The sequence below is a fragment of the Pocillopora damicornis genome, chromosome 1 (genome assembly GCF_964200805.1).
Source record: "Pocillopora damicornis chromosome 1, jaPocDami1.2, whole genome shotgun sequence".
NCBI lineage: Eukaryota > Metazoa > Cnidaria > Anthozoa > Scleractinia > Pocilloporidae > Pocillopora > Pocillopora damicornis.
The window spans coordinates 36,191,231-36,203,676 of record NC_142670.1 but is presented as its reverse complement, the minus strand read 5'-3'; the positions used below and the strand labels follow the sequence as shown (position 1 = coordinate 36,203,676).

The 12,446-nt window shown below is 35.2% G+C and overlaps 1 long non-coding RNA gene across 1 annotated transcript; it reads left to right on the top strand.

The window, feature by feature from the left end:
- Positions 1–3,708: 3,708 nt before the first annotated feature.
- LOC149053569 (uncharacterized) lies at positions 3,709–6,358 on the top strand. The gene is made up of 2 exons (XR_016185700.1): positions 3,709–5,375; positions 5,863–6,358. It is a non-coding gene; the product is annotated as an uncharacterized LOC149053569 (long non-coding RNA).
- The last annotated feature ends 6,088 nt before the right edge of the window (positions 6,359–12,446 follow it).

Below are 12,446 nucleotides of genomic sequence, written 5' to 3'. Positions count from 1 at the left end.
TTTGTTTCAAAATTTGCAAGAGTGATATGATAAAATTTAATGGTACAGGACTCTAGGCTGGCTACACCCCTGGTATTGTTGTGTTCCGTCTTGAGCCATCCGACTTAACTGCGGTGTAGCAATGATGGTCTTTAGAAATACGCTAAAACTAACAGACTCAAAGTGTCAGGTAGATGTACATGTTACAAAAACAAAGAAACAAAGAAACAAACCAAAAGCGGGAAAAAAAAAACAAAAGAAAGATGAACTACCACTACACGCCTACTCGGATATAGCACAATATGTTCCACTCCAACTATACTAAATTACCATACAATGATTAGTTCAGACAACTAGGTTACTAATTATTGTTAACATTAAATCTAAAAAAAAGAGACCAAAAACCAGATTTTTTTACTAAGATGTTACCATACGACCATACATATTGATTATTAGAATTATTTTTTTTCTTTTCTTTGAACTTTTTCTAGTTTTTCTCCAGCACTCGCAGTCTCCATACTAATGGCAATGTTTTTGGCTCTTGTAGACTGTCAGACGCAAAAGAAAAAAGCATGCTTATCAATGAATGCAAAAGTTAATAATCGATTAGTTGTTTGTTTGATCTACTGACCCGACAATCAGTCAGTCAAGCATTGAATGTTTACATGTCAACATTGAAGTGTATTGCAGCCATAATATAATCCAGTTAGTAATAACCATGCCCACTGGCCAGGTGGAGAGTCCGGAAAACAGTCAGGCAGATAATCAGCCCATCTGTCAGTCAGCCAGTAGTCATAGCTCAGGTAGTCAATTCAATTTGACGGCTTACCGGCCAGTTAGTCAGAAAGTCAAGTCACCCGGACTGTCAGTGAGTAAGCTGGTCAGTGCTTTAAGGACAGAAGGCAGATATGAATATACAAGCATATACAGAGAGAGCACTCATCAGTGCAGCGTACTCGCCACCCAGAAGTTTTTTTTTAATATAATTTTTCAAATCATACATCATCAAAAGCAGAGAAAAAAATTGATCAATTTGAAAATGTTTTGGTACCCTTACTGCCAACAATGAAGGGGATAGCTGAAAAAAATTCGCAAGTGACTTTGAAAAAAGACAAACAGCATATTATAGCAATAAAAAGAACAGACTTCCTTCTTCATCTCCAATAACTTCAATGAAATGAATACATCTGCGGTGAAATCTCAAATTTGAAATTGGTTTGAATTAGCCAAGGATTTTAAAAATTTAGCATAGAGTTCACCCTACATCTCAAATATTACACGTATTCTATAAGATTAGAAAGATGCATGTAACAAAAAAAAATTTTCTTTAGAGGGATTTGTTTTCCACAACCCTTTAGTCCGCGGTATTCAGTATTAAAGCAGACGTAATAAGCATTTACCTTGGTTCGAAAACAAAGAGCTAAAGTCTGGTATCAAACACCTCTTCTTCCCCTGGATGGAATACGAAAAGAGATTGAAATACAATGCGCTCATTTTCTTTTAAGCGATACAATAATAATTTTCACAAACACAGAAAAGAGGGCTGCCACTTATCAAAGCTCATTAAATTTTTGCATGTCTGTGTTGAGGTGTTTTGAAAACTGAGGTACACAACATCAAAGTAACCATGTCCTTTCAATGAGCTGGAGTAAGAGGCGGCTATGTTTTCTGTATCTGGGGAAAATTATTTCTGTATCCATAAAAAACCCAAACAAACAAACTAGTAAAACGGATTCATAAATTCATAAATGTTTGATTTTAGCATTGTATAAAAAGTAATGGCTCTTTGTTACGAGGAGGTATGATAATGCCCAAGTGGTGTGGTTTTTTTGTTTTTTCTCAATGAAGTCACCTCCCGATATGAATTACGACCTTTCCACTAAGCACTTCAAGTGATCTTCAGCCAATTGAGTGGACTGATTATGCATCACCTTATAAAGCATGTGTGGACCAATTTGAATTTATCTCTTCTGATTTATAAAAAATGTTACCTTCCTCTGCGACAACCAAGTCAGGCTCAGGCGCCTTCTCTTCTTCTTCAGCTTTTTTAGCTCCTTTAAAAAATTATTTATTTGATACGAAAAAAGTTAGCATACAGTCATTAAATTTTGCGTTTGTACTTAGGAGTTAAAATCATTAATGGTTAGTGACCAATAAAAACCCGTTATCTCCTTTACCTTTGTTACTGGACACCGAAATCTCTTCAACCTCCAACTGCTCCCCAGATTTACCAGCTGTGTGAAATCAGATTTATTATTAAAAGTTACGTTAGTTACATTTACAACGCAACTAAGTCTTAAGTCTTTGACGACAACAAACTTTCCAATAAGACTTTTTTAAATTCATCTACCCATTAGGTTTAGTAACTGAGAAAGGGTTTTGTACCTTACCGGAAATAGAGACCGACAAGCTGCTCTCGTAAATTTTTTCATGTGACAGACTTAGAATCGTGATTTGATTGGTGATTAAGCGTTAACATGATAACCCCATGGAAAGTCTGTCCATATGGTAATTACACACAAGTCAGCAGTTAAAATATTCAAGGACTGAGATTTCTGATATAAAACCAACAAGTGCAGAAAGATAATGATAACATATTTACTAGCTCTACTAGAAGCTTCTAAACTAGAAAAAGAACTGAAAACTCAAAATTTCATCTAGACTAATACGTCTTCGTTTTTGCATTCTTTCCTGATTAGTGTGAAAATTTCTATAATTTAAGAAATTAAATAACTGCATTCTGTGCAAACCCTATAGGGAATTTAAGGAATGTCCTTGGATTTGATTTTACCCCCTCACTTAATTATATTTACAATACTCATCTAATTTAACACAATCTACTTGATTATGTCCATTGCCCACCAGTTTTCAAATTTAGCAATAAAATAGTTCATTGAAAAGAACACCAAAAGCCATCACAGAGCAGAGGATATTCAGATTACTGTGCAGACCACCTCTTCTAATGCTAAAATTATAGTGGCCTAAGCTTTTTTTTTGTTTTCAACTATTTTGAGAATATTCTGAACAAAATTGTTGTGTCACTCATATTCTACTGAGTTTCAACACCATACTTTGAATGAAAAATCCAGTGAATGTTTTAATGAGACTGTAGGAATTTCCCTTGCGAACTGAATTCCCAGTTTTCTGGGAATTCCTAGGAATTCCTAGGAATTCCTAGGAATTCTCAAAAATTCCCAATTATGCAAATGACCCTTGCAAACCGAATTCCCAGTTTTCTGGGAATTTCTGGGAATTCCTAGGAATTCCTAAAAATTCCTAGGAATTCCTAGGAATTCCTAGGAATTCTCAAAAATTCCCAACTATGCAAATTAACTCTGATTTAAAAAGCTTGGAATTACTGGGAACTTCTGGGAAAGGAAGACTCCAGTTTTGTGAGGACTTGGAATCCCTAGGAATTACTAGGAATTCTCAGCTTTATTTTAGGCAATTTTAATACCCTGAGGTCCACATAAATTCTAAGAAATTCTCAATACCTTGAATGTGAAGGTTTTAAGAAAAAGAGTAATTTCAGAGGCTTAAAACTTTGGCTCAATAAAAGGTATGCTATACAAAACTTACCAAGAGATATACATACATGTACATGTTTATAACTTAAAGATCATGAAATTTATTACTCAAACTAACTTTTAGTAAATCTTGACATTAATATGGATTTTCTCATGAACCAGCTGTCAGTTATGTTAAATGGAAATTGCCGACTTCCACAATAATTAACAATAATTACATTGTTATCTTACTTCCCTAACCTACATTACTGGTTGCCTTTGTTAGAAAACCTTGGAACAGTCAAGCTCAGTTGCCTCAAACGCTGTCAGAGACTTTTTGTTGACAATACTTTTAGTAGAAATTTCATGCCTTAGACAAACAAATTCAACACCTAATTAATCTTTCTTTTTTCATGATTGTTGTTGCTGCTTTTTTTTTCAGTTTTTTGCTCTATTTTCATGACTAATTGCTGTAATTTGTTTTGCTGTTTTTATTCTTACAAAACATTTTTGTAAGAAAAGGGGAACATTGACTACCTCTGTCCTGTCTGCATGCCAAATGTTTGCAAAGTGTGTGGATGATCCACAAGTATTGGAACTCTTACAAAAATGTTTTGTATATGTTCCAATACTTGTGGATCATCCACACACTTTGCAAACATTTGGCATGCAGACAAGACAAAGGTAGTCAATGTTCAATTTACTTTATTTGAAACTCTGATCTGAAAATATTTGTCAACAAGACTTGTTAGTAGTGAGAAGTACCAACCAAGTTTCCTTTCATAACTTAATTTCTTAAATGTCCCAATCACTGGATCTCCCAAAAAAATATTACATCTTTTTATTTTTGGTGCAAATTACAAGTCCTTCTTTATATAAAAATGAAAAGTGATAGTCACACTTCAATAATAACATCTCTTAAGTTTACTTGTTGTTCTTCTCTGTCTGTCAGCTATCAACAAGATTGTTTTATACTTCGGGCAGTGCATAACTATTTGTGGACCAGAGTTCCAACGCACCTCTGTAATTGCATATAGCTACTCCTGTCTCTTGTACAAATGTTTCTCCTTTGTAAGACGCACTCTACTCTGTTGTCAATACTGCTTTAAGTTCATTGGAAACGACTGACTGAGGAATCGAGATGGCGGTGTTGGAACGTGTTGCTGAACGCTTGCTACGGTCAAGCTTTGTAGATTTAGGTACTGGTACACTGGGATCATCTATGTATCTCTTATATTTCCGAATGTTGTATCCTTCTTTTATAAGTATGAGGGTAAAAGACGATTTGTAGTCGCATTCAAAACTGTGATTGGCTTGTGTTATTTCTCACCTTGGCCATTAACACAACTCAAGTGAGTTTCGAGTCTTTGTTTCCTCGACAACTTTCGGCCACAAATCGTGCATTTGTAATACGATCGATTCTTTTCGATTATTTCTACATAGAGTGAGCTCACATCTTTATTTGTATCACCAAGCTATCCATCTTCTAGAAGCAGAGAACCGGTCGGAGAAGTCAGAATAAAGTTAGGCGCTTCTCTTAACACTGCAATCGGCAAGCCAGCGGATTCACTTTGCTAGCCAATGACAAGTCCTAAAAGATCCACGTGATCATGCCCGTGATCGGAAACAAAGAAGACTCCATTTGGCGCTCATCTTTGAATGTACTTTGGATCGGTTGATCGCTTTTCTCAACTGTTTTGCTTAATATAACATTTCTAAAGATAGCTTTTATTGTGGTTCAATGGGAAAACGAGAATAGCGTGAGTGTTGTAAAAGAAAAGAAAGTCGTTGGCGCCGTGGAGTTAAAAGAAGGGACAACAGTTGACATATTGACTGGTACAAACAAGGGTCGAGTGGCCATCTGTAAAGCTACGATTTTGAAAGTTTGTGGTGAGTAAAAATTGCGATATTCGTTACGTGATCAAAATCTTATAAAAGAATAGATGTAGCGGGTTGAATTAAGCTTACGTAACGCTCGGCGCAACTGAAACTAGAATAATTCTGAGAATCGAATCGGTCACTTGCATGCCGCAGTTTCTTAAGCTTATGCTTTACAATGAAATAAACCTATCAGTAAGGTTTCAAGATTCCTCTAGTCACGTTTGGGAACATTCAAGATTCATAATAGGAACTGTTATTAAACAAACCTTAGTACATAAAGAAGCCCTCCTTGGTAAAAACAAAATAATGTATTCAGCCCTTTTTTAGTAAAATCCATGAGAGAGATGTACTAACTCCAATATAAAAGTCACTCAATATAACAGAGATTTCTCAATTTGAGAATCCAATGAATGCCCTTTTCCTCATAGCCATCTTAAAAGCCTGGTCTGAGCTTTAAATATACATATTTTAATATATTATTTTTTTTCAAATTCAGATGTCAAGGAATCCAGATACAAAATGGTCAAGGTTCTTGTTGACAACCTCATTCAAGGCCAACTCATTGTGAGCCCAGGAAAAAAAATACAAACAGTACAAACAGCAGCTAAGTTTGCAGTTTAGGATAACTTTATTCTAATATATTTTTACAGTTACAACAAGATTTAAATCAAAAAATCAATTTTATTGGTCTGTAATTAGCCCCTTCACTCCCAAGAGTGCTTGGTTTTCAAATATAACTTAAGATATTGTATTTTATGGAAAAGAATCAACAGATTTTATTCACAATTTGTGTCAAACCAAATTTAATGATTGATTAGAACTATTTTATATGAATAGCTGTAATTGAGGATTAATCCGTATGAAGTTTTCAAGAAAAGAAAAATAAATCAAATCCCATCCTAATATTACCACACATCGATGTTATTTAATCAAAAATATTTTACATGTAAGCCTTAATTAAGCTTCTAAATAAATTTCATTGAATACTTGAATTTTAGCTGGGTTTTTTTAAATTTAAAGTATTTATTTTATATCATTAGCCTCAAATTTTTGCTTAAAATTCCCAGTAATTCTTAAACATTCCCAAAAATTCCCAGAAATTCCCAGAAATTCCTAGAAATTTTTTAGATTTACAGCTTTTCAGGGAAAGTCATTGGTTCTCTGAGTTGGAATTCCTAGGAATTCCTAGGAATTCCTAGGAATTCCAAGTCCTGTTGGCTATAAACTTGGAATTTCTGGGAATTTCTGGGAATTTCTGGGAATTTCTAGGAATTTCTAGGTTTTTAGAACCAGAGTTGTTATGGTTGCGAATTCCTAGGAATTCCTAGGAATTCCCAGTCCGAATTTACCGTGAAAATTCACACCTTTATTCCTAGGAATTCCTAGGAATTCCAAAAGCCATTTCGCAAGGGTGGTTGCGGTGCAGGCAATTCAGGGGCTTCCACTTCTGGGGTTTCGTTGTGTTCCAATACCTGCATTTCAATTTGCTCTCCTACGGGAAAGAACATAAAAGAAAAGAATTAATATCTATCCTTTCTTAAAATGCACCTACAGATATTATCAGAGCAGAAAAGGAATGCTATGGTTTCTATAGGTATTTCAATTTGAGAGAACTAATATTTGTTAGGTTAATTGATTAAACTATACATAGCTGTCAAGAGTTTTGGATTGCAAAGTCAATTACAGCTTTATCGTTAGCATCAAAACTCGTATATTTATTAACTGACCTGGTTGCGGTGCAGGCAATTCAGGGGCTTCCACTCCTGGGATTTCGTTGTGTTCCAATACCTGCATTTCAATTTGCTCTCCTACGAGAAAGAAAATTAAAAAAAGGAATTAAGTATAGAAAAGAGAAAGGAAAGAAAAGTATCATACAGAGAACCCTACAAAGGCGTGGAGAAGATATTTCGTATGTGACTACACTAAGAAGCACTCTATTTTTACCCTCTTGGACGTAAGCACGCTCATCTCCATTTCCAATCTGTCCCTGCTGATCATTATCTGCTTCTTTTAGATAAGAAAGTAACACCAGTAAAAATTAATGACCATCGTCAGGTTTATATATATAAAAAAAGCATTCTACAATTCAGAATCTCAACTTTATGATTTAGGACAGAAGTATAGCAATTCATACTTTGAATTTGTCATACCATTTGTCTCAATGTTCTCTAATATATAGTTTTAGAGAGACTAACCCTCAAAAATCGAACTGAAAGCATGATTTCAATCATTAAAATTGATGATTTAGCTCTCTATTTAGAATCACTCCTGTTTCCTCTTTTACGTCTGCTACAACTTTACATATTATCAGTTGTACCTTTGTGGTTTCAATAATTTGCTCAGTTTCTTATTCGAAAAAATTAAAAAATACGTGTGTTTTCCACGATTTCTTACCAGTGCTACTCTCTTCCCCCCCCCCCCCCCCCCCACCTCCCTTGAAAGCCTTGGGATTAAAAATTACATATTAATTAATTAAAGAAAACTGGGTTGCTCATACTCAATTCAATGAAAGTTAAAGTTTGTTTATTTCAAGGTTTGGAATATAGTTATTGTTATCATGGTACTTTTCAATGGAGCTTAAAACTGTACCTTCTTGATTTTGTGCTCTGCTGAAAATAGATCGAACATTGGACCACAGCTTACTCAGTTTTGCTTTCAACACAGGCTGAACCTAGACATTCAAAATATATTGAATAGCTTACGTATAAAAGACTTTCAAGTAACGTATTTAGAAGTCACACTGGTCTCTATGGTTAAAGTCGACGGTGGAGATGCTAAAAAATCTGTCCGATCATTTACTTTTCATGCTTGTTTTGTATGTCAGTCGTTACAATTACAAAATTAGGTTGCCAGCTTGCTCTGACACGAAACCAAATTTGAACATAATGGTAGGTGCTATTCCAAGGAAACAAAAAAAAAACATGTTACCTGCGGAGTAGAAAGCGTATACAGCAATGGGTTGATAGCTGAATTGATCGGCAGAGCAAACACTGCAATCCACACTGCCAGATCACCAGGTGGATCAAATGTTTTCTCAACGTGGGACCGGATGCCGATAGTAATGATTGGCATCCAACACAAGAAATCGGTCAGAATAATGAAGAAGACTCTCTTGGCGAGTGCTCTTTCTCTTTTAGCTTGTGCACTTTGTGCTCTTGCTCGTATTTCACGAACAGTTCCATGTGCACCAAGCCGTCTGCTTGACGACCATGATTAACACAAGATGGCAACATAGGCAACCATGATGAAGATGAATAGGGAAAAATTCAAAGCGATAAAGATGGAAGTGGAGTATTCCCAGCCTTCTTGTAATTCAGGGGAAAGCTGCAGGGGCAGGCACACTACATTATTGCCGTAATACCTCTCGCTGAAATAGTGCATTCCGGACAAGGGAAAGAATGCCATGACGCCTCCCACCAGCCAGATAACTACGCACATTATACGGGTCTGCCTTGGGGTAATTTTTGCAAAGGTGTAAGGAAACACGATGTTCTTGAGTCTGTCCAATGCGATCAGAGAAATCATCATCACTGACACTTCACTTGAAAAGACAGACATGGCACCATTGAAATGGCAAAACCAACCGGTGCGCCACTCATAGTCATGCAGGTAGTATTCCCCTGACCATTGCAGGTCTTTTATGCCAATAATGATAAGGTATATCCCCATGATGCCGTCAGATACACCCAGATTCACTAACATGATAGACTGGACCACATTGTTATCAGGGTAGAAATACTGCCACCCAACTACGAATAAAGACCCTAGCAACGAGAGAAGACCGACAATCCAAAGAGTTCTCCTTGGAGCATGGTGGCGGAACATGGAGTGGCAGCTTGCGAAATTGTCATTGAAGGAGTATTCGCAATCAGCATCCTGCCTGAAAAGATCGAGATGGCAACACATCAAGTTGGTGTCCAAGGTTCTAAAATTCGAAAAAAGAAGAAGAAAAGAAGAAATATCATTTCATTATGGCTTCTTTGAAATCCATTAATAATCATTAATTAATTAATAACATAGACTATTGTTAAAATGATTGTTTGAAGGGGTGAGTGAAGGAAAGGATCGTTATGGAATCTTACACTCTGATGATGTGCGTCAAATGCTTGAAAAAGCCTTTGGGGAGCTCAGCCATCAGGTTGTAATGCATGAACCTGTAATTTCAAATAATCATAATGTGAACATTAATTTGCTTTATGTTATAAGTAACCTAAAAAAAATGAATTTCAATAATAAGATTCATTAAGCTAATGTTAATGTTTAAATAGACTGTTCAAAAAGACAAAATCAGGAACCCTAGCTGAGGATTTTCAGTACGGACCTTAGTTTGAAATTTTCTCAAAGATTTTTTTTCAAAACGTATTATTAAGCCTAAGATAAGTCTCGTCTTGCTTTCTTGGAAATTCTTGATGGCTACTGATTTTATGGACGTGGCAGCCCATTCGGTTGCGTTCGTTGGCTGCATAAAAGCCTCTGTCCGGACTCATCTAAGGAAACATCGCTTTAGTATATCTATGTTAATTTCCAAAATTACTTTGCTCGAGTCTTTTCTTTGACAAAACGAAATCAAAAGGATGTTATCTGATTTCAGTATATGCAACTAAGTTTAGGTGCCTAGATAAACATCTGTTATTTGCAGTGCACTTACAAATATCGCAATTCGTGGGCATAGCTGAAAGTCGTGCTGGTAACGTTTTGTATCCTATTGCCAAAGATATTGCTGAAACGAAGAACGTAACTATTTACAATTAACACCTAAACGGGGACTTGCAGTAGTCATATTCCTCATTCTAATAGCTTCATACGCTACATATATCTCCATAATTTTTGTTTCCGTTTTTTTATAATATCCATCTTGGTGCACCTGAAGTGTGTTCAAAGGTACATTTTTAGTGCAATATAAATTAAAAAAACATTCCTTTTTTGAGACTAAAATCTCAGATTTTGAACGCTGATATCATATTCGTTCTATCACTTCAAATATTCTGGAATATTTTGTATGTGATTAACTGTACTCACAGAGATCTCAGCTTTTTAACACCCTTGAAAATTTTATCAGGCAGAGCCTCGATTTTGTTCTCCGAGAGATATCTTAAACAGGTGAAACGGATAATGAAATAAATATTAGACTACAGTAATGATTGGGTAAGGCAAATTTTATTTGATTAATAACGGAGTAAACAGTAAAATAATATTACTGTATACGGTTTGAGATTCAGATCATCATGGAAAACGGTTTAAACTCTAAATGCACTTACAAATCTAATAGCTCCACCAAGCCCTGGAACTGATCTTCATGAAGCTTCTCAATTTTGTTGTACTCCAGTTTCCTGGAGAAAGCATCATGGGAATTTTTAGACTGAAATATGCTCATGTGGTAGTGATATCTTTAGCTCTAATTTTTTTTAAGTAAAATTTGTGGTTAAGGCAGGGAATGGAAACGTTTTCCAGTAAAATAAACCCTAAACCAATCTTTATATCTTAATGATTAAAGAACACACTAGACATATTTATGATGATCTCAAGATTAAGCGCGAAAACTCGCAAGTTCACTCTCTGTTACAAATTACAAAATTAGTGCCAGGGTAGTTTGATCTGGCAATATAACAAATTCTGAGATATTGTCAACTCGGATGAAAAGGAAACTAAAAAACCTTTGCCTTCGAGGAATAAATTACAATGTAAGTTGTCTTTTACTAAGAAGCTATTATAGTCACCAAGTGCTGTTATTTTCAAGAAAATCCTTTAAAACAATTTTAATATTTTGGGCCGATATCAATCTTACTTACAGAAATTTTACCGCTACAATGTTTCCGAAAGCATACGCTGGCAGATTTTCAAGTTCATTGTTTGATAAATCCCTGAAAACAATTTTTACACAGTTACAAAGATTTCGCTTATGTTAGAGCTACCAACTGAAATCTGGGAATCGTTAAGGTTGCTATTTAAACAGAAGCTATTAAATTCTTACACCACAAAGTAACTTAACATTACTAACCAAAGCACAAGAAATACATAAGATAGCATCGTCTACTTCAATAAAGGTTTGCAAATACGAGCTGGAAAACTTCATGATGTTTCAACTATGATGGCTGTGCTTTTAAGAAAAAATATTTTAAGAATGATCATTTGGTTCTGTCCAATTATCTACTTTGTTAAATAGCTAACTCACTTACAAATATGTCAGCTTGGAAAGGCTGTTAAAAAGTCCGTCTGGTAGACTCTTCAACTTGTTATTTGACAGATAGCTGATAGGAATGACGAAACAAGAAAATGCATTTTCATTAAGTCTGCAAACTGAAATTTATAGGTAAAAACACATAAAGATTTTGGTCATCAGAAACAACCAAAGAACAAAGAGAAGTACGTAGTGATACACATGCAATGTTTTGTCTTACAGTACAGAGAATATTCAAGATTCACTTCATTCATTTAGTTCGGTCAATATTATGACGAAAAGCAATTGAAGGCCGCTGAAAACTTGAGATCTGCGTGCATACTGAATTCTTTTCCCCAACACTGGCAATGGCTGCCTCTCTTGGATCAATAATGAAATCATTAAGCTCGTAATCTAAGAAAATATGCCAACACGGTTCAACACAGAGAAAGATAACCCATAAAAACAACTCTGATATTCATAACATGCATGAATTTCATTCTTGTATGCATGATCGTTGTCACTCAAATGTCAGTTCAGCAGCAAACACAAAATTCCAGATGGTTCAATTTTTAAAACGTGTTACAAGTGCAGATGGGAAGATTTTATAATCTGCAACTGGAAAAAATTTTCTTTCTATATCCTCTAATTAGTGAAAGGGATGAAAAGTATGATACTACCAGAATCTGTGTTAAAATACACTAGCAGTGATTTAACAAAAGAAAGGAAAATTTTACTAAGTGTTGGAACACTTTATGTAGTCATTGAGTTAAAACAAGGGAAAGCTTGGAATGAAAAAACTTACAGTTCTTTCAAGTTTTTTAGATCTTGGAATAAATTAGGAGGAAATTCCGTGAAGTTGTTGTCTTGCAACCATCTGTGTTGAATTAAAAAAAAAATATGTGACCTGTATATAAATATGT